The sequence below is a fragment of the Thunnus albacares genome, chromosome 23 (assembly GCF_914725855.1).
Source record: "Thunnus albacares chromosome 23, fThuAlb1.1, whole genome shotgun sequence".
NCBI classification, from domain to species: Eukaryota; Metazoa; Chordata; class Actinopteri; order Scombriformes; family Scombridae; genus Thunnus; species Thunnus albacares.
This window is the reverse complement of record NC_058128.1, coordinates 21,032,953-21,054,820: the sequence shown is the minus strand read 5'-3', so window position 1 is coordinate 21,054,820 and position 21,868 is coordinate 21,032,953. Positions and strand designations below refer to the sequence as shown.

General features: G+C 40.1%; 1 protein-coding gene across 5 annotated transcripts in view; it reads left to right on the top strand.

Moving 5' to 3' along the window:
• The window catches only part of nav3 (neuron navigator 3), a 420,345-nt gene that overhangs the window by 61,583 nt on the left and 336,894 nt on the right, over nucleotides 1-21,868 (top strand). For 3 of the 5 annotated variants that reach the window (XM_044342742.1, XM_044342740.1, XM_044342745.1), the window contains one exon: nucleotides 17,117-17,176. The exons of the other annotated variants lie outside the window; for them this stretch is intronic. The gene's annotated coding sequence lies outside the window, so the exon portion shown is untranslated. The remainder of the gene's footprint in view (nucleotides 1-17,116; nucleotides 17,177-21,868) is intronic. 5 annotated transcript variants of the gene reach the window in all.

Here is a 21,868-nt window from a genome sequence, read left to right as displayed (position 1 = left end):
ATTGGCATTTCTGCACTGCACTTCCTATAGATCACTTGCCAGTCAAACAGTGTAGGTTGAATTGTGATGTCTTTTTCCTTGGTTTTTCTGTTGAAGAGTTTCTGTACGTAGTTAAGTAACAGCAGGTGGTACACCATTTTTCTGATAAAATAAGTAAACATAACAGTCACACAAAAGCTAACATTATAAACCATATATGATGATATAATGCACATACATGATCATAACTGTACTATGGCTGAATAACAGTACTATGTTCTGCTGCTGATAATTAAGAGTCACTATAGCAAAGTGTGGCACAACAGACTGATCCATTTTAAAACCCCAACATCCATCTGAATGAATGTAAATTTCATATAACTTAACCGTATGTGCTAACACACTGTACAACTATTTCTCTTAAATGTGAGCTTTGTGTTAAAATATTGTATGAAATAACATATTTATTGATATATATTTTTAAATTTGCATTATTATATATTCACTTTTTGCCCAAAGGTTTTACAAAAAATATTTTTTTAGCTAGAAACTTTCAGATATCTTTTGTGCCACATTTGGTAGGTGGCACACTTTTCTTTCTTTGTATAGCTGCTGCTGTAAAAGTAAAATTCATCATTTTCTGACTGCAAAGAGACTTTTCATTTCTCTCTTTACTTCATAATGAATTTGTATAACAGAAGACTGATTTAATGAACTGGATACAGATTGTGGAGTAGCAAAGTTTATTTTGTATATATATGTTTATAAGTCTCATATTACCGATGTCAACATTAACTGTTTAAAAATGATTTTATTGTTGTGCATGGGAAGGCAAGGCCAAATCTTTGTGAAATCATTGTCCCACATGAAGAAGTCTTGCATAAAGTCCAACTAAATTTACTGTACATCACAAACAACCACAAGACCGCTGATAGCACATCTGTTTTTACAGTTATCATATCTAAACTGGGAGAGCTAGGCAAAGGAATAAGATGCCCAATAAAAATGCAAAGTACTGTTCTTTGAGGGCGTGCAGAAGATGTTCCATCTTTCACATTGTGCCCTATATGGTGTGACGCATTACTGCCGTTGCATTTCTTGTATTATTCCTGATTAAGCATGAAACTGCCCTAATGACCTGACATGTTTTTCCGCTGCAGCCAGTAATAGTACAGCTGTCTTCGTGCTTTAGCTTACACTGCAGACTCTCGTGCTGAACAGGCTCTGCTGTCTCCCTTTATCCCACTTCCTTCTGAGACACGCAGGATCTAACACCACTGACCTCTGAATGATGGTCGATATTTATGTTGGCAAAACAGGAATCTAGTTTATTCAGTGCAAGTTGTCGTCCTGCAGCCCCCTTCAGAACAGGGTCCAGTGGCTGCATTGTCTGTGGGGGGGCTATGTGGGGTGCATGTAGGCAGGTAGTTGGCCTGGATGCCAATGAGAATGGACAGAATCATTACACTGTACTTTCACTCCCATTTCCAGTTGTACTCTCTGACTATCCTCTCAAGGACAAAATGTACTGAACGGTATAGAGACGCCCTTCTCCTCTGTCACCTTCAAGCTGGTGCTGCGATCAATGGCTGTCACTCTGGCCGTCACTACTCCAATGATGATGTGAGCTCCCTCAGCAGGAATACAAAGGGTGTTCCTGCATTTGACGGGTTCTGCCATGCTCTGTCCCTGCCCCAGCCTCAGAAAAGAGCATTGAGATATTTGTACAGTACAGTAGGTAAACATCCATGATGTGTAAGGTGCACTGGAACCAAGGAGCTGCACAAGCTGCAAGTTACCATCAAAGATCTCCAGAGCCAGTTGATATGTATTGGTAGAATTCTAGAGAGTGCTGCAAATCCTCCACTTATAGTCCATGATGTTTACATCAACAACTGAAAGAGAAAGTAGACATGCTGCCATTTGAACAGGTCAAAGCATGATGTAAAAAATCTCAATGTTTTACTTTGAGGAGGAATTCAGTCAACTAAGTAAATCAATGTGACCTGTCTTTTTGGGAAGACCAAAAATGGAAGAGTCCAAATTAGTGTTAATTTTGTACAATAACTAAAATAATAATAATAATGATAATGAAATAACTGACGAAATGTTTGACGACCTTTTTCCATTACAAGACTAAAACTACACAAAAAATAACATAAACAAAAACTAATATGTTGCAATGTTCTTTGGTTGAATGATTGAAAACTATATAACATGGAAGACCGACAAATGGACATAAATACAATAAGTCTGTTTTAATGCAGACTTACTCAGTAACCTGCATGCATCTGCAGAATTACTGAACTACTGTTTACACCTGACTGGTAAAACTTATGCTCTACGGTTTAGGACTATCTCTTCTTCAGAAGTTTATTGAGCTGCTTTACCTGTTGCACTAATAAGCAGCAGCTTGCATTTCAATAATGTTACAACTCTGCCAGTGCTTTTTGCTAATGTTACAGGTTCTTGGGAAAAAGAGTGAACATTCATAAAATTAATGTATAATCCTGCAAGAATCCTAATTTACAATACGCAACAACAAAGTTAAAGTTACACGCTGGCCAGCACACCAGTAGTTAAAGAAAGGTAAGCTAATGCTAGTGGAGGTAATGTTAACATTATTTTCAGTTGGCCTACTAACTGTAGGAATGAGTGCCTGATTAATGTAGGTTGTCAACCATCTGAATCTTCCCCTTGATGTTGGCTAAAGGAATTTGGTGCGCTAATGTTATCCAACATTTTATCTGTTTTGCGATATGTCTCTGAGATTACTGCAATAAAATATGCTGTCAGCTGTTTTCATCACAACTATTTCTTCTGTAGAAAGTAGTTCCAAAGAAAGCTGTTGAGCGTGTGTCCCAGGATATTGTGTCTGGAAACAGATGCTGCTGTTGAATTTTTATGTCATTGTTTAATGCTGTGAGCCACACAAACAACATTTCATTGACCTCAATTGCACTGGTTGGGTGACATCAATCACAAAGTTTTAAGTCTCTAAACCGGGGGCAAATAAAAGCAAAACAATCTGCATGAATAGATTCCACCAGAGGTTCAGTAAGTGAGAAAGAGGTAAGTGGGGGTAAGTGTTTTTGTAGTTTGGGTGAACCAACCCTTAAAACACAGATGACTTGCCCTATACTTGCACAGTAGGTATCCACATTAATGTCCACAGCTGCTGTTGCTACAGTCAACACTGTACACAGTCAACACAGTGTTAAGGGATGCATCCCCTAATGACCGGGCCATCTTCACCTTTTACCATCATCCTTGACAGTTTTTATTTCCTGCCTACAGGATATGTGTTTATAGATTTGTCAAATAATGCAGCCTGAGGGGATGTCCATTAGGACAAAGCCACCTGGGCCTCATAATGAAAGACCCGATAGAAGGGCCAGCAGGTCTTAATGTCCACATATAGTAATAACAGGCATCAAATAAGGAGCTTAATGTGTTGTCAGGCTGTAAAGGAGGGAGTGATGGTATAAAGGATCATGAAAGTAATGTCAGTCTTTTCATAAATCACCATCTAATGAAAGATTATTGCGTTTTTGTTAGTTGGTCAGCAGCAGTGACCTTGAAATAGTTTAATAAACACTTATTTGTTTGGTAATATTATCTCACCTTCTCACTGACGCTGTGCACTGCAAATGCATCTTCCATATTTTGCCTGTGAGCCGTGACATTCTCCGTCGCCGATATTGATGCTCGTGTCCATTAATTTGCTCATTTGGAGGCAATTACGGCTGATGCCATTTGTCAGAATGCAGGCGTGTGCATTTTAGCGAGCGCGCTGCTGATTTGCACTGCTGTCTGTCAGAGTAATTAAACCACAACGAGAGGTGGAGCAACTGATTGATTTCTTTAACCCCCTTTGTGTAGAAAATGGCTCAAATGGAATCCAATGTGACATCAGTATTGCTGGCATGTGGCCGGTCAACACATACACACACACACACAAACTGGCTGCTCTCTGACCAGACAGGAGGCTGTCACACTGTCAAGCCATTAGTAGCTCTTGAGTTTAATGGATTGTTGAAATCTCAGACAAAGAGAAAAAAAATCTACTCAAATATGTGAAAGAATTGAAAAGCTAGAAAGCTTTGCCACTGACCAGCATCTTAAAAAGGCTCATCACGGCAACTTCAGCAGTGTATTCATGATAACACTTAAGCATGCACACGTCCACCATCCTTTCTTTCTATATCCCACAAGATTTCCATGGTGTCTGTCTGGCTTCATTTTTGGTAGAATTTGAAGCAGTGCAAGGCAGTCACCAGGGAACCAATTACTATTTCAAAGATTGCCTGGTTTCATCTTTTTTTTATAGGAGGTGCGGCATGGAGGGGCTTTCTCATACCAAACTCCCCCTCTTGTTCTCCCAGACCATCTATTCAAAGGCAGGCAGTGCTCAGTATCAAGAGTACCACTCTTCATGACACTGCTGATAATAAAACTACTGTGGTCTTTTATAGTATGGTGCTGACATTATCAGGGCTCAAGAATCTATCAGATACCAAAAGACCTTCTGGTACTATATCTAACATTTCCTTCCTCTTTTCTACTTACATTACTGTATGATCATCTCATCATTTGACTTTTCATATAATGGCGCATTTTGTGCAATTGCGGTTGTCTAGCAATTGAATCTTTGTGTGCTGTTGCTCTTAATATTTTAAGAAAAAGCATAGACAAACTCCCTAAAATGTATGGTAAATCCAAGTAGTGCTGAAATGATTAGTTGATTAAAGGGACACATCAGTAGTTTATAGTTGCACCTTCATAAAGTTGGGAAACTTGCAAGATTTTAAAATAATAGTAAAATTGATGCAGCAAATGCTGAGATATGCTTAGTTTATCCTTGTATGGGTGAGGCTCATGACATCGGGTCTGACCCTTCCTGTAATTCCTCTTTCAACAGACTCTCTCAGCCTGGTAAACACCCATTTCTTTAAAAGGTCAAATCCCCCAGTTTTAATGCGTGCTTTATGTTAAAAATGTGTCATTTTCAATTTGTAGTCTGCAAACTCAATCTGAGTTAAAGGTACCCTGTGAAATATTTAACCAGAAGTAGCTCTATGGAGCAATGTTTGTAAGAAGTAAAGAGAATATACACAGAATTTTGTTTACCAGAAAACTAAACGAAACAAACAAAAAACTCCACAGGGTACCTTTAATCCTCATAACATCACCAGGGTTATCTTCTCAGACATAACAAAGCTCCCAGGACCACAGAAGGTATTATGTAACTGTGTTGACAGTCTGAGTAGTGCTCTCAATGACAAGTAAACTGATCTTGAAGTGTAACTGCAGTGGGTTGCTTTTTTAACTGATAGAGGAAAGTAATGATGACAGTTCTGATATTTTATTTTTTGTCATTTATCAAGGAAAATATGCCAAACATTCTTTAGTCCCAGTTTCTCAAATGTGAGGAATTGCTGCTTTTGGCTGTTTGAGGCAGTGTTTGGGTTCGGGACTGTTTTTCAGACAAAACAAAAAATTGAAGACCACCCTAGGTTCTGAGAGCTGAGCTGTGATAGTCAATTTCATTATTTTCTGTCATTTGTTAGGCTAAACGATTAATCCAATTAATTGAAAAAAATCATTTACAGGTTAAACATGATGAAAATAACTTGTTGCAGCCCTAAATGGAAATATGATGGGAAAATATTACATATCAGGATATTCTTTCCTAATCCCTACTGCGGGATATTCTCCTGCCATTTGGCAATCAAGCGTAATGCTTGACTTGTAGTAATGTGAAATACAGCACACCAACAGCACCACGCTGCAAACTAATGCCCATCGAGGGAGGGGGAAGAAACACGTGTCAGCAAAATGTTAATGTTGTTCCTCATTACTGCTGTGCCGTTGGAAATGGCACATGAAATAAACCATCTCCTTCTATTGTCACCACATTACAGCTGAAGCACCACGTTGCAGAGCACAGGAGGGGATGGGGGGGGGGGGGTGTTGATGGGTAATGGGGTGGGCTGTTGAATTATGGGAGTGATGCTGTGGTAACATTGGTGTGCTCAAGGCTCATGTCCCTCTGCTATATATTTCTGCCTCTTTCATCACAGCTCAACTGTGTGCACCTCATACATGTAAAGCAGCTTTTTGATGGAGAGGGGGGGCAAAGTGGAAGAAGAATGTCAGAAGGGAAGATGAGTGGAGGTAGGAAGAGGGCAGTGAAATGGAAATATTGTTTTCATTAATCTTTATTTATTCAGAGAACGTTGACTGAGTGCACATGCTCTGTAACATCCTGTTTTGTATTCACATTTGCGCCCATTTACTCCTGGGAGCTGCCCAGTTCAACCAGTTTTTGACTGTTTGGCCAATGAACTGCTCACTGGAGCACCTAGGGGTTAAGTGTTTTGCACAGGGGCACCTTGACAAAAGTAATTAAGGCATGGAGTAGTTTATTATTCATTCACATTGCCCACATTTTCCACAGTACTTTCTATGTCACAAAACAGCTTGTCCTCACTGTAGAGTACTGCCACCTCAGGAGTTGGAACTCAAGCATAATGGGAGCAATTCATTTGACCTCTGGAATGTTTTAATAATCTTTTTTTATAACCTGGATTTTATTTTCATAATTTTGGTCATGTAACAGTTTACTCATCATGTTTCCATTGCTATAGCAATAAACCTCTAATTTAAACATATAATCTTAAATGTGTATTTTTTTAAGATATATTTTGCCTTGGATAGCTGATAGTTGACAGGAAACAAGGGAAGAGACAGGGGCATGACATGCAACAAGGGTCCCTAGCTGGAGTCAAACCAGTGACATTGTGGTTATGTGGCATGTGCTGTAACCACTCGGCTACCAGGGCGCTCCTTAAGTGCATAGTTTGAGTTGAAATTGGAAGTGAGCACGCCCAAAAATGTTGTAATCCATTTTGCATTCAAAAACTGTGCAAACTGCCACGGAACAAGGTCAAAATCTAATATATGTTCACAACAGAGTGATTTGGCTAGATGTGATTTTTTTTTTTCCTCCCTTTGTTCTCTCAGTAAAATAAGTGGAAAAACCGGTGGTGTGTTTACAACCTGTGGAATCAGACCAAAAGTACTAAACTGGCTTTAAATCATTGGCCAATTGAGAACATCAGCACCATTAGAATTTGGTGGCACAAGGACCATGTGAAAACGGTCTTTCAACAGAACCAGAGACATCTTAATTGAAGTACCAGGGGCTGCAAAAGATGATCAAAAGACTTTTAAAGCTTTAAAGCCTTGCTTATTACAGGTGGGTGAAAGTCTGTCCCTATTTATATCTTCTACAGTTCTAAATGGATTTGCAGATTCCAAAAATTGATTTTGCATAACATTATGTTGGTGAGATGGAAAAGGTGAAATTGTGTCAAGAGTACAGTGCTCGGACGGGGTAAATCATCTTAAATGAAGGCAAGCGTTGGCATGCATTTTTGATTTAATCACTTAATGGTAAGTTTTTCAGGACAAGGTGAAGACGAGGTAACGTAACAAAATACTTCACCTTCACCCCTTGACTAATGTTAGTGGAGAGGAGCACTGGACTCTATAGGACAAGCAGACAAGCCAGCCATCTAATGCACACAAAGTTTTACACCACTTTATAAAACTTCCATCCAATTCTGATCAGGTGGAGAAAACAACTCTGACCACAGGCTTTCATTTGAAAAGACCTGCGCCCATACAGTGTTGTGGGTAACGATGGATTTCCCTTGCACTACTGCTGCAGCGAGGAGGATGTTCTCCACTGCTGTAGACATAACGTTAGTTAACAGTACAGTCTGATTTTGAGACCAGAGAGAAATACAATGCTAGTGCTTATTTTTGTTACACGAACAGAGCACCAGGTACAGCTGATGATTATGTTTGACTTGTATGATGGCCAGGATATGATACTACCCAATGTTCCAGTTCAATGTCTCTTAATCCAGATTGTTTGTAATGTTGATGACGAGGTAGTGAGGGTAGGGGGAGCGTGAGAGACGGAGGAGGGATGGAAAGTGGTCAGTAGAGGGAGAGTAAGAGCTCTGGAGTTCAAGGTTGTGGTTCTGGATTACAGAGGAGGGGCTGGACAGCGGTTAGAGTAATGCCTCAAACAAAGGTCACAGCCATATCTGCCCGCTCTTAATGGGAGTGAATGTGTGTAATTGGGATGTTAATGGAGAGGATAATGATCCAGCGCGACCCCTGTTGTCACCGAAGGGCCCCACCACACGCCAGTGCTCTTCAGCGCCATGCTTTTCTGTTAACAGACACAGAAAAGCAAACCATTATTACATGCAGAGTTAACAGGACCCCAAGCATATCATTATGGTGTGATTGTAGAGAGTTATTACCGTTAGCAGGAGTGCAGCTGACAAGGCTCCTGGCCCGTGCTTTCAGACCGTCAATTTACATTTCTGGTCAGCACTGGCCGCCCGTTCCCACTGGCACTGTTCTCAATTCCACGCTCTGTTGCACATGGATTTCCAGAAAAGTGTTGACAAATGAAGGCTTTCTTGCCAAAATGCAATGTATCCATTCTGGAAAACGTCTTTTTTTTAACTTGATGTTCTTTGCTCAGTATTTAAAGAATAAGACAGATGATGGCATCCTTTGAAATTTTTATATATTCTGAGAAGAAGGTTTAGATATCTGATAACTTAAATATTCAATAGTGGGTTTAGTTTTCAGGCCAGCAATCATTTTCTCTTTGAATAGTCACATTTTTCAAACAGTAGATGTTATTTTGGAATGAGACCTGCAATATTGATTACTGTATTCCCAGTCAGTGAGAGTCTGCAAGGTTTTTGGAGATGGATCTGTGATTTACTTTTTGGTTCTGTAATAAAATTGAAGCCAAATACCTAAAACATTTTATTTCCATTGCCTGTATTCTAACATTGGTACTGCATTTTTTTGAAGAGCTGATACTGCATATAGCTGATAGATTGTGTTCTATACTTGGAAGGCAGGGGGTGACACATAAACACAGCAGCCACTGTGGCCCGTGGATGGTGGTGTTAGTTTCCTGGCATTAAATTAGTGTTGTCATCAGAGCTCAACGAACACAGAGTGTTGATTTTTTTTTTTTTCTCCCTAATTTAAGTTTAAATTCTACCAATTCTAGCTGATTATAGGCTTGCTGAGATTTATTATGTGGCACCAATAAGAGCAAACGAAAGCCTGAAAATGTTCCTTTTGCACGGAGACTGCAGTACAGTTATAAGAGTGACAGTGTAATCTGAATGAACAGTATGAAACAACAACAAAATGCAAGGGTTTGGTGTTGACACTGATACAGCTAATTCCAGTATAGTTAAAATCTTATTTCTTCAAAAAAAAATTTACATTGACTCCCTTTTGTTGCCAACATCCTCTAAACTGGCAGGAATTTACTGAACTATAATTAGTGTTTTTTATATGAACGATATATTTTATATTAACAATGGATTAAATGACTACTTGTATGTGAATGGTGTCACTCATAGGATGTGTAAATAGGCACTTGTTTACTGACAAGGTTTACATATCAACTTAAAAGGTGATAATATGTCATGTCATATTTTGCTGCCCCCTAGTGGCCAACCCCCCCCTCCCCCCCAAAAAAACTGTTATTACAGATTTACAGAGGCAAAATATTATTTTTTTTACTCCTGGTTCACTCATAATTGAGCATTACGAGCTTAAGTGAATCAGAATCAGATCCAAAATACAGCCAAGTAAGATACAAAACTCCCAATTAAAAAAGAAGTGAAAGGATAAATGTTTCTTTACAACTTGGGTCTTTTTTGTAGCTGTGGTAATCATTTTTTATCTCACCTTAGCCTTTAGATAATGTTAAAAACTACAAAAGCTGGTAAACGCACCTTTAAATTATTTTATTTCACATAATTTATTTTTTCAGAAGTATGTCCAAATTTACAGTTGGAAAATTGTAACCAAATTGTAATAAACCAGAATTATATTTTAAGTATAGCTATCATCTATGACATAATAGCTTTTTTTGTAGCCTTAAATGTGTTTTGCAAATCTCATTTTTATAAATAACTAAATTACTCTCTTCTCTCATGTAAACCTCTGCATCTCTGAATAACTGGTCAAAAACACAAATTGCAACATGATTGTCCTCAACTTCCCTGTGGCCTCGGTTCAGACGGACCACCAAAGTAGTGAAGACGTGACAGTCGATGCGGAACTTTGAGAGCCTGCCTCCAGTCAGTGATCTCACTCTTTACTGGGAGCACTGGCACCTTGATCCACAACATGAGAGAGAAGTGCATGCCAAGTGCTCAATACACCCCCTCCCATCCTCCCGAGACCTACCCCGCATGACGGCATGCCACTATTTTTATCCATGCCATCATCGGGATTACTCATGTGCATGCGACCCCCCCCTCTCTCAGCCACCGGTGCTGTGAATCCCAGCCCCACCCCACTAAACTCAGCGGGGTGTCTGCGTAGCTCGCATCGGAAAAACCAGCTCTCCATGAATATTGAAGAGGGTTGTTAGCATGCAGTGTGAGTGTGTGTTGCCAGGGTTGTCTAGAGATTTAGAGCAGGAGAAACGGGCCTCCATTCTGCTGGTAGAGCAGTTAGACAGCAACATCCACCTGACTGGCTGCTTAAACTGCAAAATCTATAAGGTGCTGTGGAACATTATACAGAGGTGAAAGGAAATGAGTTAGTGTTGCATGTCTGGCTCACCTCGAGGCATTGACATATGTGTATGTGTCAGACAGCTGTGTGGAATGTGTTTGTGGAATGTTGTGAATGAACATGAAACAATTACATCTGAAAGTGTGTTAATACAGATTCCCATGCTTTGACTTCCTGCTCTCACAGTGTTATGTCCCACGAGTCACCCATCATAGCTGTCAACACTCATTCAGATGAAGCTACTGTAGAAGTCTCGATATGCTTCATATTTGCTAAATGTACAAGAGAACTTATTCAGAAACATCAATGCTCGCTCTTTCAGTGTTTCAACTGTTGAAATTCAAATGAAATGGTCTGATTACTAATGCCTATTTGCAGGATGAATGCTCTGAGGGCATCTCATGCAATGGTTCAGATGTGTAATCCAGGATTAAAAAGAGAAGACCAGCTGTTATCCTAAATGCAAATAAAGTCGTGCTGTGGCAGAAAGTTTGCTTGTATACTGTGGCCAGTAAACAACCATTTTTCTATTTGTTTTGTCTGGCTCAACAGATGTGGATCATCTTTGATTGGCCGATTGTATTCTGCTTTCTTCTCCCTTCCAATCCCAAAGCCCTTATCTGTAAGAGAAACAACAATAATCGCTCAAGCTAACAAGCTCTGCCAATGATGGATAAACAGATTTGTCTGGTTGATTCTGCCAATAGCTTTAAATAATATGCAAAGACATGTTTTTAAGCAGTTAGGGCACTTTTACAGTTTGTAGTCCTATAACTTTTAAGTATTTGTGTGTTGGGTTCCAGTGCTGTTTGCATTTATGTAGAAAAAGAAATGCATGGTTCAAGTTGGCTTAAGTTTAACATTTTGTTCTATGACAGAAGATCCACAGCCATTGTAATGGCAGCTCCAATTCTCAAAAGTTAATATTTGATCTTGGATTTTCACAGACAAAACAAAAAACTGTTTTGTCAGAGCCCAATACTTCACAGATTCTTGCTATATTTTGGCGCATTAAAACTAATACCAAAGGCCAACATGCTAGCGTGTTGTCTGCAAAGCTTTTAGTCCTTGTTCTGGCTGCTTTTTAGTATGCAAAACACTTAAAGAAATAGTTTGACATTTTGGGAAATTTGCTTATTCGCTTGCTTGCTGAGTGGTACATGAGAAAACTGATTCTCTGTGTGCTAATTTGTCGAGCTAAAACCAGGAAGCTTAGTGTAGCATAAAGACTGGAAGCAGGGTGAAATAGTTAGATAGTTAAATAGTTAATAGAATAGGTTTTGTTGATTTTACATTTCATCTGTACAGATTAAACAGTTGAGATACAACATGTTAATTATTGAGCTTTAGAGGTGTTGTTAGGTGTTATTTTTGTAACTCTGGACAGAGCCAGGTCAGCTGTTTCCCTCTGCTTCCAGTTTGTATGCTAAGCTAAGCTAATCGCTTGCTTGCTCGAGCTCAAAATAACACACAGACATGTGAGAGATACTGACAGTGCTGGCAAGTCTCACACTTTGACTGTGAGAGTCATGCAATTGACACAGATCTCACAATCTCACGTCACACATGCCTTTTCTTATACTAACTTTATTAACTTTAGCGTAGCAATGTTAAGGCAGAACTTTTCACAGATTGTGTGTAAATGCACTGATCATCATCTGTTTGAACCGAAAGCGTGCAACAAGAAATCATTGCAATGTGCATTCTAGTGGAGCTGATAATTTATTCAGACATTACCTCTATTTGGATAGAATAAAAAGACGAAAGTGGGGAGTGTTGGATGATGGGAGTGACTTGGTGAGGAGCATAGATCTTTCTTATCTTATGTGAAGAAGAATATGTTTAATATCTGGAGTGTAGTGGGTCAATTTACCACAAGTAATGAAAATGTCAAACTGATACTTGAAAGCACTGAATGCATGTAGCATGCCGCTCTTTGGTAAAAAGGTAAAACATTATGTCCATTGCTCAACTCACTGGACACTGCTGACATTAAAGCTTTCAGAAACACATTAAACTTTTCTGATACAGCCTATAATGAACCTCATGCCTCAGCAGAGCCATGGAGAGGATTGTGTTGTCATTTCCGAGGGTAATACAAGTGGGAAAAGGAGAAAAGTTGCAACTGCAGAGAAGCAATCTGCCTCCTGGTGTAGTATTAACTTCGCTTTATTACAGAATTAAGGCTTCCAGTCAGATAGTTGTTGGTCTTAAAGCAACTGTTTCATGTTTTGCCTGTTGAGCCTCAGAAGTTGCTCATCTCAGAGCTGCTGTTTGTGTTTTTTGTCACTTAATTCATTCAGTTGCAGTGCCTGAGGACATCTGTGTCCGCTTTGAAATCCCTTTTAGTAACCAAACTGTGTAAACCACAAGAGGTATTTGCTGAGGTATTGCAAAAAAATAAATAACTTGGTGGCCCATGCAAGCGGTTTCTGACAATTTTCTTCAATTACTTGTTTATTCAAAGTCATTAAAACTTGAAACAATTTAATCAAAATTGGAAGACAAGTCATGAAATTCCTGAAGCACACCTTGTAAAATCAGCCAATGTAAAATCACCTCTGTGCCCTGCAGCTCTGACACTGATACTCACACACTTTATTTTAGACGGTGTTCCCTCTGCAGCAGGTGTGTGGGAGCTTGTAATGATGCCCTGGGAAGCGGGCTGGTTTTACGAGTGAACCCTGGCACAGAGCATGCACCGAGCCAGGCATCACACCTGTTTCAGACTGGACCTTATTAATTCACACTCAGTGATTCTTTTCCTTCCTCTCGCACCATCTAATAGACCTGCCACAGCTGGTCCACAGGTGAACTGTAGCCCTCGTACACCACACAAGATGAGAACTGGATGTTGCAAAATGTGACGGTTTTCAAGCAGATGGAAAATTTGCACAGGGCTACTTTTTCAGTCACCACTGACCAACTGGGAGATATTCACAAAATCCATCACTCTGATACTTTTGATGTAGTAGGCTGACTTTAATATCAATAACCTAATGATGCGCTGACACTTAGATTTAAATTAAGCCAGGGGTGCGTGATATAGAATCAAAGAAATCTTAATACAGATGTGATGGCCAAGCAGGCAGATATTCACTGCTCATTTCATGTGCTAAAGCAGCATAATAACATCGTTGCAAATCTAATATATGCTTAACACGAATAGTTTGACAATTGGGAATATGCTTATTAGTTTGCTTGCCGAGACTTGGATGACAGATCAATCATGTCTGTGTGCTAATTATGTAGCAAGAGCCATGAAGCTATTAGCCTAGCTTAACATTAAGACTGGAAGTATGGACTACGGATTAAACAACCAAGATACAAGGTGTTATTTTAGAAGTTCAGAAAGCTGCTGGTCGGCATATTTCTGAACTATGGAGAGAGCCAGGCTAGCTGTTTCTCTTTGCTTCCAGTCTTCACCTTAAGCTATGCTAATCGTCTCCTGGCTCTCACCAGAAAATTTCCAAGAAAGCGAATAGCGTATTTCCCAAAATGTTTAAGTGTTCCGTTAAGACTAGGAAAACACATTTTTCACGATAACCACAACTGAAGATGATTGGAGTGAGTTTGTTCTGCACTTGAAACTGTGAGTAAAATTTCATGACACTTCCATCCAAAATGCTTTAGAGCCTTGGATCCCAACCAGGACATGTAACCTGAGCGGTAACCCAAGGATGATTTTTTTCCTGACTTTTCTGAAATGTTAGCGTTTTCTTGTGAAATAGAGGATACTTTTACCTCTTTGGGCCTCTATAATAAAATGATCTAAAAAATAAATCATTCTGCTGTTGATCTGTTCACAACCCCTTAGTCAAGGGGTCACAAGTGCTTCATTTCACACAAGTCAAGAAGGTTGGAAACCACTGCTTCAGAGAACTGTTAGTGTATTTACAGTATTAGTAATGTGTTTGCTTGCCCCAATAGAACCTGGCCATGCTAGTACCATACATCCTTGTTAGTTTGTCTCTTGAAACTCTGAGAAATTTTGCTTTTAATTTTGTATATTTTTGGCCTGTGGATGGAGAATTTAGTTTTTTAGCACGGTAGTGTTGACTGGCGTTTTGGCTAGGCGACTGTGTACGAGTTGTTTGAACATACCAATTTCGAGTTTGGAGTGGTTTTTCCTTTAGCTTGGATCTTTGGTGTGAGTTTACCATTGAAATTCCGTTGTAGATGTGTCATATTCTCCTTTTAAAAGAACTGAGGTACAGTTTGTTGCAAATGTGATCAGAACCAAATACAGGAAATGACATTAAATGGGACATATTTTACAACTTCTGGTTTGCTCATACTACATTTTGAATCTAAGTGAACCAGATACTAAAGGTCATGTCTCCATTGTAGTTAAGAGCAAATAAAAAAGCTACAGCTGTGATTTTGCTGCCAGAGCCGTGTTCTATGCCTATAGCTTTTCCAGACTGTGATTATCTCGTCTTCCTGTCCATGTCTGCGCACCTTGCTGAAAACTCATCTCTCGACTCTCGATTTTCAGCCTTCTGTCTGCATGCCTTTGTTGTCTTTTTCCATCCCCTCCGTGAGTCGGATTTAAAAGGCTGAGCCGCTGCACTGGATGGGAGCGCTCATCCTCCCCCCTCTGACCTGAACATGATGGTTCTCCCCCTCTTTTGTCACTCCTCACCTTCACCCCGCCACCGCCCCGCCTCCACCCCCAACATCAAAGCATGAGCACAGGGTGGCCTCTCATAATTCAATTCAATATCAGTCCTGATCCAGCACATCAACAAGTTCACAGCTTCTGAATGTCACTGGTTCAGCTCTTGACACGCTTCTCTTTTCCCTCCTTCCTTCCCCTTTCTTCCCAGGGTTAAGGGGATTTTGATCTCTTGCTCTGTGTTGAAAAGACCCACGATGTTGGATGTGGAAATTGCCAGAGAAATTAGATTTAGTGTTGTGTCATCTGGGCAGGTAGGGTGTAGGATGTTACAATACAATACGCAGAAAAATAAACTAGTTTCAATCAAAGGCAAAGCCGTGAAATAGAAATTACTTTTCCTGGATTTTTGCTTTAATCTCATCCCGTATAAACATGTTCATGGGGTGTTTGCTCATCATATTTTCGTCTCTTTCAAACACCCCAGCAGCCATGTGCATGAAGTCATCTGGTGTTAGTTTTTCCACATTTGCATGGTGTTGGCATGTAATTTAAGTTACATGACCATGCATGGCAATTTAATTAGATTGCTTTTTTTTTTTAACGTGACTTCACCCCTCGTTGGAATTTAATTTGCACCAAGTAACCCCTGGGCTGTTCATTTTGCGTGACAGGCAGACTGACACACATTAGGTACAGTTCCATGTAATGCTGAGATGCACGTCTGGCATTACCCATGTTGCAGTGGCATCCTGATTCTATTTACTGCCGCACTATACTTGAGTTTCCTTTTTTTTTAACAAAAGCATAAAATTCCCATTTTCTTAGCCTTCACCAAGTGCTGTTTTTTTTGTGGTTATTGTTTACAGTCTCCAAAAATTTCTATCACAATCTGTTGTGAGTTCTGTCAGCTCACAGTTTCATGATATTAAGAAGGGCTAAAGCCGTCTTTAATGAGCTTTAATGCAACATACAACAGCTGCCTATTTAGTTTCACCTATAGATATTTTTGGCTCATTTGTCAGACTATCCCATGGGAGCCAAAGATGTTGTGCTTTGGAATATTGATTTCTCTCCAGTAGGTCAGGCTCCAGCTCCTGCTGCTTTATTATGGGGGTTGATGCCACATGGAAAACATCAGAATCTGTATTGCTGCATGTCAGCAGTGTAGGCCTTCTGGCATTATTATTTTATAACTGAAGGAGTTATAGGTAGCCAGTTATCCATTTTTGTAGTGAAATTCCTCCTTGAAAATCGTAACGGAATTGCGTCCAAATTATGGTACCACTTGTTTTGGGAAATTGTGCAGCATTACCACATTGGCCATCACTCAAGTCACTCAATTCATTTGAAAAATTAAAAACATGAAAAACAAGATATCATACAGCCAATTCCTTCATTTTTTAAATTGGTGGACTGCCCCTTAAAGAGTTCACTTTAAAGACAAGGAGGAGCCTCCATCTAATTTTCCCCTGTCCAGCCTGGTTGTCATGAAAGATATCATACAGCCTCCACACTGCCTGGCTGCCCTCTATTGATTGGCTGAGGTGTCTTGAGTGATAGCCAACATGGTAATGCTGCACAGTCTCCCAAAACAAGTGGCTCTCTGTGTTGATGATTGAGGTTGTCAAAGGGCTTTGGGGCCTAAATTGAAATGGATAATATTGAAATATTGAAATATTGATTTGAAATTGTTTTATTACAAGCAAGCGAGCAAATCACAAGCTTACAAAACAGGTTGATTTCAAGACATGCCTAAATAGAGGGTAATTTAAGGCCAGAGGTCAAAATCAGACCCTAGACGCTATTGAATCACAGTGACTTAGCAAATACACATAAGTAAATTAAGGTTTAATGATGCTGTTTGTTCTGCAGAAGAGCCACAGAAGCTTGAACAGCTCAGAGAGAGGCCAATAAGATCCCCTCCTCCAGAAGGTATTTAAGCTGTGTCTTAAATTATTCATAATAGCGCTAATCCTCTTGATGTAGCTTTTATTAGCTTGTCTTATTTATTGTTGTTTCCCTGTGACTCCAGGGGAGAAATCGAAAAGGCCTGTCTGTATTATGTGTATGAGAGGTCGTGTGTAATTGTTTTTTCGTCAACATTTTGTCTTTTCTGACTGTATTCCATGTTCCAATAGCGGGCTAATTAACTAGCAGTTTCATTCCGCCCTGTCGTTAAAGGCTTCTGCTGCAGGTTTTCATATACATGGCTTAATTTGGTCTTACAGGAAATTGCTTCCCCCCCACCTGACACCACCCCCCAATTGCGTTCTGATGCATTCAGCAAAGGAACTCTGTAACCCAACCCAGCTTTCATTACCACTTAACTGTAAAAACGATCTCTTCAACGCACAGGCAGTTTCCCATTTTCCTCTTCATTAACTAAAGGGAGTGCATAATCTGGGTCATAATTTAATGTCTTTGCTAATGTTTTACACCAGGATGAAAGAAATCAACACAAGTAATATGATTTCCTCTGCTTCAGTGTCGCGTCATCCTTGCATTCCACTGAACAATTGCTCACCAAGGGAGCCAATTTACCTCATGTGTATGCATTTATGCATAGGGATACTTGCCAATATTCCCCCTGCATAATGGTGGCATCAAGGACTTTGGAGAGTGGAGGTATAGACTGCAGGTCTCTTTGGGAATTGGTCTTCCTGTTGCTCACACACTGGCCAGTCAACCATTTATTATGTTCTAGTGGCCCTCAGTTACTGAACAGCCCCCTTCCCCCATGAATCACATCCCACATTTTGCTCTATTATGCTATTATGTTTGAAAAGAATCAGAGAAGACAAATCACCCCATTTACCTCATTGGGCAGTATCTGTGAATCCCATTTCTTTGCATTCTTGTGGTTCTTCATCCTTTCCTCTTTAATCCTATTTTGGTCCATCTTCAACACAGAGGCACATAGGAGAAACCATTCCAACTCCGTCGCCTAGCAGCTCCAGCTCACACTGCATCTACAAACAGCCGCAACCCTGAGCAGTCACTTCGTTGCCAGGCACAGGTGTAAATGTGCTTTAAGGGCCATGTATTATGCAGAGTCAGTGGTTTGATTTTCAAATATACTGTAGCTCAGCAACAGGATCGAAAACTAAACTCAACACTGTCGACAACTCTGTCTCCTGCAATTCAAATGAGATGAGCCCCTTGAGTGAAGTAGATCCTGTTCAAATGCTGCAAAATTGAACCGATTTGATTGATTTCAGGTATTCCTTTGTCAGGAGAACCATTTTGTGAGGCATTACCTGGACTGAAGGAATGTCAAATTTCATTTCTGTCCCGTGAGTAATCGCTCTGTCTTCCATTCACTTCAATTGAAGCCTGTGCGACTGAGGAATTCAAGCAAAAGTATTTGCAGTTTCAGTATGATTTCCAGGTGGCTCCCGCAGGCCAGAGTTCATTTCGGTTCAACTTTGACAGTGCTAGTTTGCGCTATTGGCCAATAGAATCACTGATGCACTGTTTGGGGATGGTGGGATAAGTCATTATTGTAAAGAATGGTATGGTAAAGCTACAGCATGCAAATTTTTATCTGCAGTCAGCAAAGTCTATTTTCACCGCCATCTTTGTTCCCATTAAATAACCACTTCACACACATCACTAACACTTCACACTTGTCTTGACAGGCTGCCTACTTTCAAAATGGCATCTACCGTGATGGTGCAGTAACAGACATCTGTAACACCGCCGCAACTGTAGAAAAGCAGATGGTGAACACAATCAATCAGCATTAAGCAGCAAAAAAAGCTCAATGTCTGAACAGATCTTGTCTGCTTTGCTTATATATATATTTTTTGTTTAGATCCACGGCTAGCATAGACCCTTAATAGTTAGCGGTGCTGCCTCAAAGCAAGAAGGGTCCCAGGTTTAAACCTCACCAGAGACAGCTGGGGCCTTTCTGTGGGAGGTTTGCAGTATCTTATCTCAAACCTTCCTTGCAGGAAGACATAGAGGCTATTAGCAGCTCTCCTGCCATTGTCCTTCAGAATGTGTCTACACTGCGTTCACCTTGACCAACCAACCAACTACTACCAACTGTCCAACCAAAACTAATCTATGCCCACACTCATGTCACAAAATAAGAATCCAAAACCCTTCACTGAAAAAACAGTTTCAGACCAACATGGTGATTTTGGCCTCAACAAACAAGGTCTCAGACAGAATTCTTTGTTAATGTTAAAAAATATTATTGTATATTGTAGATTTAGCCAAAACTCAACATACTTGATTGTTCAGTAGGGCCCCTCTAAGTGAGTCAGTAACCTGCTAAGCAACCCTCAGCCCCCACACTGTTGACACTGGGAGGGATAATCCATCGTCCTCAAGACGCTAATTCTAACACGCGCCCCTGACCTCGACCTGAGCGTATGCTCACCAATGTCACCAAGATGGATCGAGAGAAAATGAGATGTAACAGTACAACAGGGAGAAATGAGGGGTGATGGGAAGGGGGGCAGTGGGTTGGGAGGGGGTGTTTTGGGGGGTGGGGTTCGGGCTTAGTCGTCAATCTCTCCCTCCTGGCTTGCTGCTCATGTCTTCCCATTATCAGGGTGGCTGGCCTTCATCATGCGAGCCATCTCTACATGATGTGGTTATTAATGTGCTTGGTTGCCATTCCGCCCGTCAGGAGCCTGTCTTCATTATGGCAGCAGAGCCGTGAATCCCTGATTTCCTTCACAGGAAAGTCAGGATGCAAGAGTGTGGAATTGAATTTGAAGATTTGCATGTTGGGATCATTCTTGATCTGGAAAGTTAGTAGAAAAAGTGAGTATACACCTGATACACTAACAAATGAGAATTTAAAAAAATGAAATTTCAATTCTGCCCTGAGCCTTGAGTTCTATCAATGACACAGAAGAGATGCGTTCATGCAGCCAGGATGTTGAGAGAGGCTGCTGGTCTCAGCTCCAGCTCCCCCAGAGAGCCTTTCTGGATGTTCATGCTTGCCCAGAAACAGCTGGAGCCCGGGTGAAGCATGTTAATGGCGGTTAATTAACAACGCCAGAGGTTAGTCATGTCCCGGCCATGTTCTCATTCAAAAAGGATGAATGGACAGAGGCGGGTGATGACTTTCTCTTGGGCCCTATGTTCTGCAGCGATAACTCCCAAGAGGGCATTTTGTACTGTCATTATGAAGATGACAAAGACAGAAGACCTTCAGTTATTGAGGGTATACATGTTGTATATTGTTGAGGATCAAACACTTGTGACATAAATTAATAAACAATGTGCGTGTCTTTCTTAAAAGAAGAAAAACGTGTTGTGAATAAAACAGTGGGTGCAATTTCATGTCAGATTGAACGGATAAACGCCTAATTTCAAAGGATTCTTTTGTCATTTCTCGAGTTGCTCTTGTTTCAATCCTCCCATACTCCAGAGAGATCCCTGTGACAAGCCTGTGGTGTGTGTGTGTTTGTATACTAAATCACAAAAGCACACACACTGGCACGCACATTCAGGTTTGCATGGCATCTGTTTCATCTGTGAAATCTATTACCGACGTTAACCTGGCGATTGTTGGAGGATGAAATCTGTCCTCGGCAGCTTTTACACCTAAATGAGTGTTAATGGAAAGCTGTGAAGATGCCAGTATCTGTCGTTTTCCAGGCAGTATACTGTACTCTGTTTATCTAGGATGCTGTGTTAAATTGCCTGGAGTTATTATGCTACCTGTTTTATGCCCTAGCCATATGGGGCACCATGGCTTCACTCACAGAAATAAAGTTTCATAGGGAAAAGTTTGTAGAGCAGGATTTTTAAGCCTTTTTACACTTGTTCTGGTGTTGGTTAAATGCTATTATTGTAATGTGTGGTTGCTTTGCTTGTCAGATTTCTTGTTCTATTAATTGTTCTGAGGTAAGGTTCGTTAAAATTAGGGTTTGTTTTTTTTAGCTCAGTTAGCATTAAGTGTGATAATTCTTTGTGGGTTTGTCTCTGCGAGTGATTTCTTTCACATTTAGATTGTCCTTTTATTTATTATAAATATAAAATTGATTAGCCTAGTGTAGTTTACACATTAGATTATTGATCTTTTTTGTTATCAATTAGCTAATTTGGTTTTTAAAATACCACAATATATTAATATTATATTATGAAATTTGTCAGCTCTCACAGATTTTACCATACTGTTTATAGCGTGCTTGTTATCCCTTTAACATAACGAGTGTATTAGGCTATTGTGGGTTTGTTGGAAATCAATTTTGAATGATTTTTGCATCATTGTAATGAAGCATCTTGATTTGCTGGAGTAGCTTCTATCGATTATCCCTTTATTATATTTTTATTATATTATGGTATATCAATATCAAATTATAAAATGACATATACCTTAATAGAGTATGCTTTTCCTGATCACCCACCCCAATTGCAAAATCAGATGAACTGAAATGGAAAATTAGCCCTTTTTTGCACTCAGGAAACAACGTCCAGTGTTGATCTGGTGAGAGCTGTATACAAAACGAGTCGTTGGCCCTCATATTGGCGGCTTGCCCGGGAAGCCCTTACATTTAATTGGCCTCCCGTTTGTTTTGAGCTGCACCCACCCATTACGATCTCTCATAAATGTGGTTGTATAAAACCAAACTGCACCTGAGCATCCAGAGAGAGAGTGAG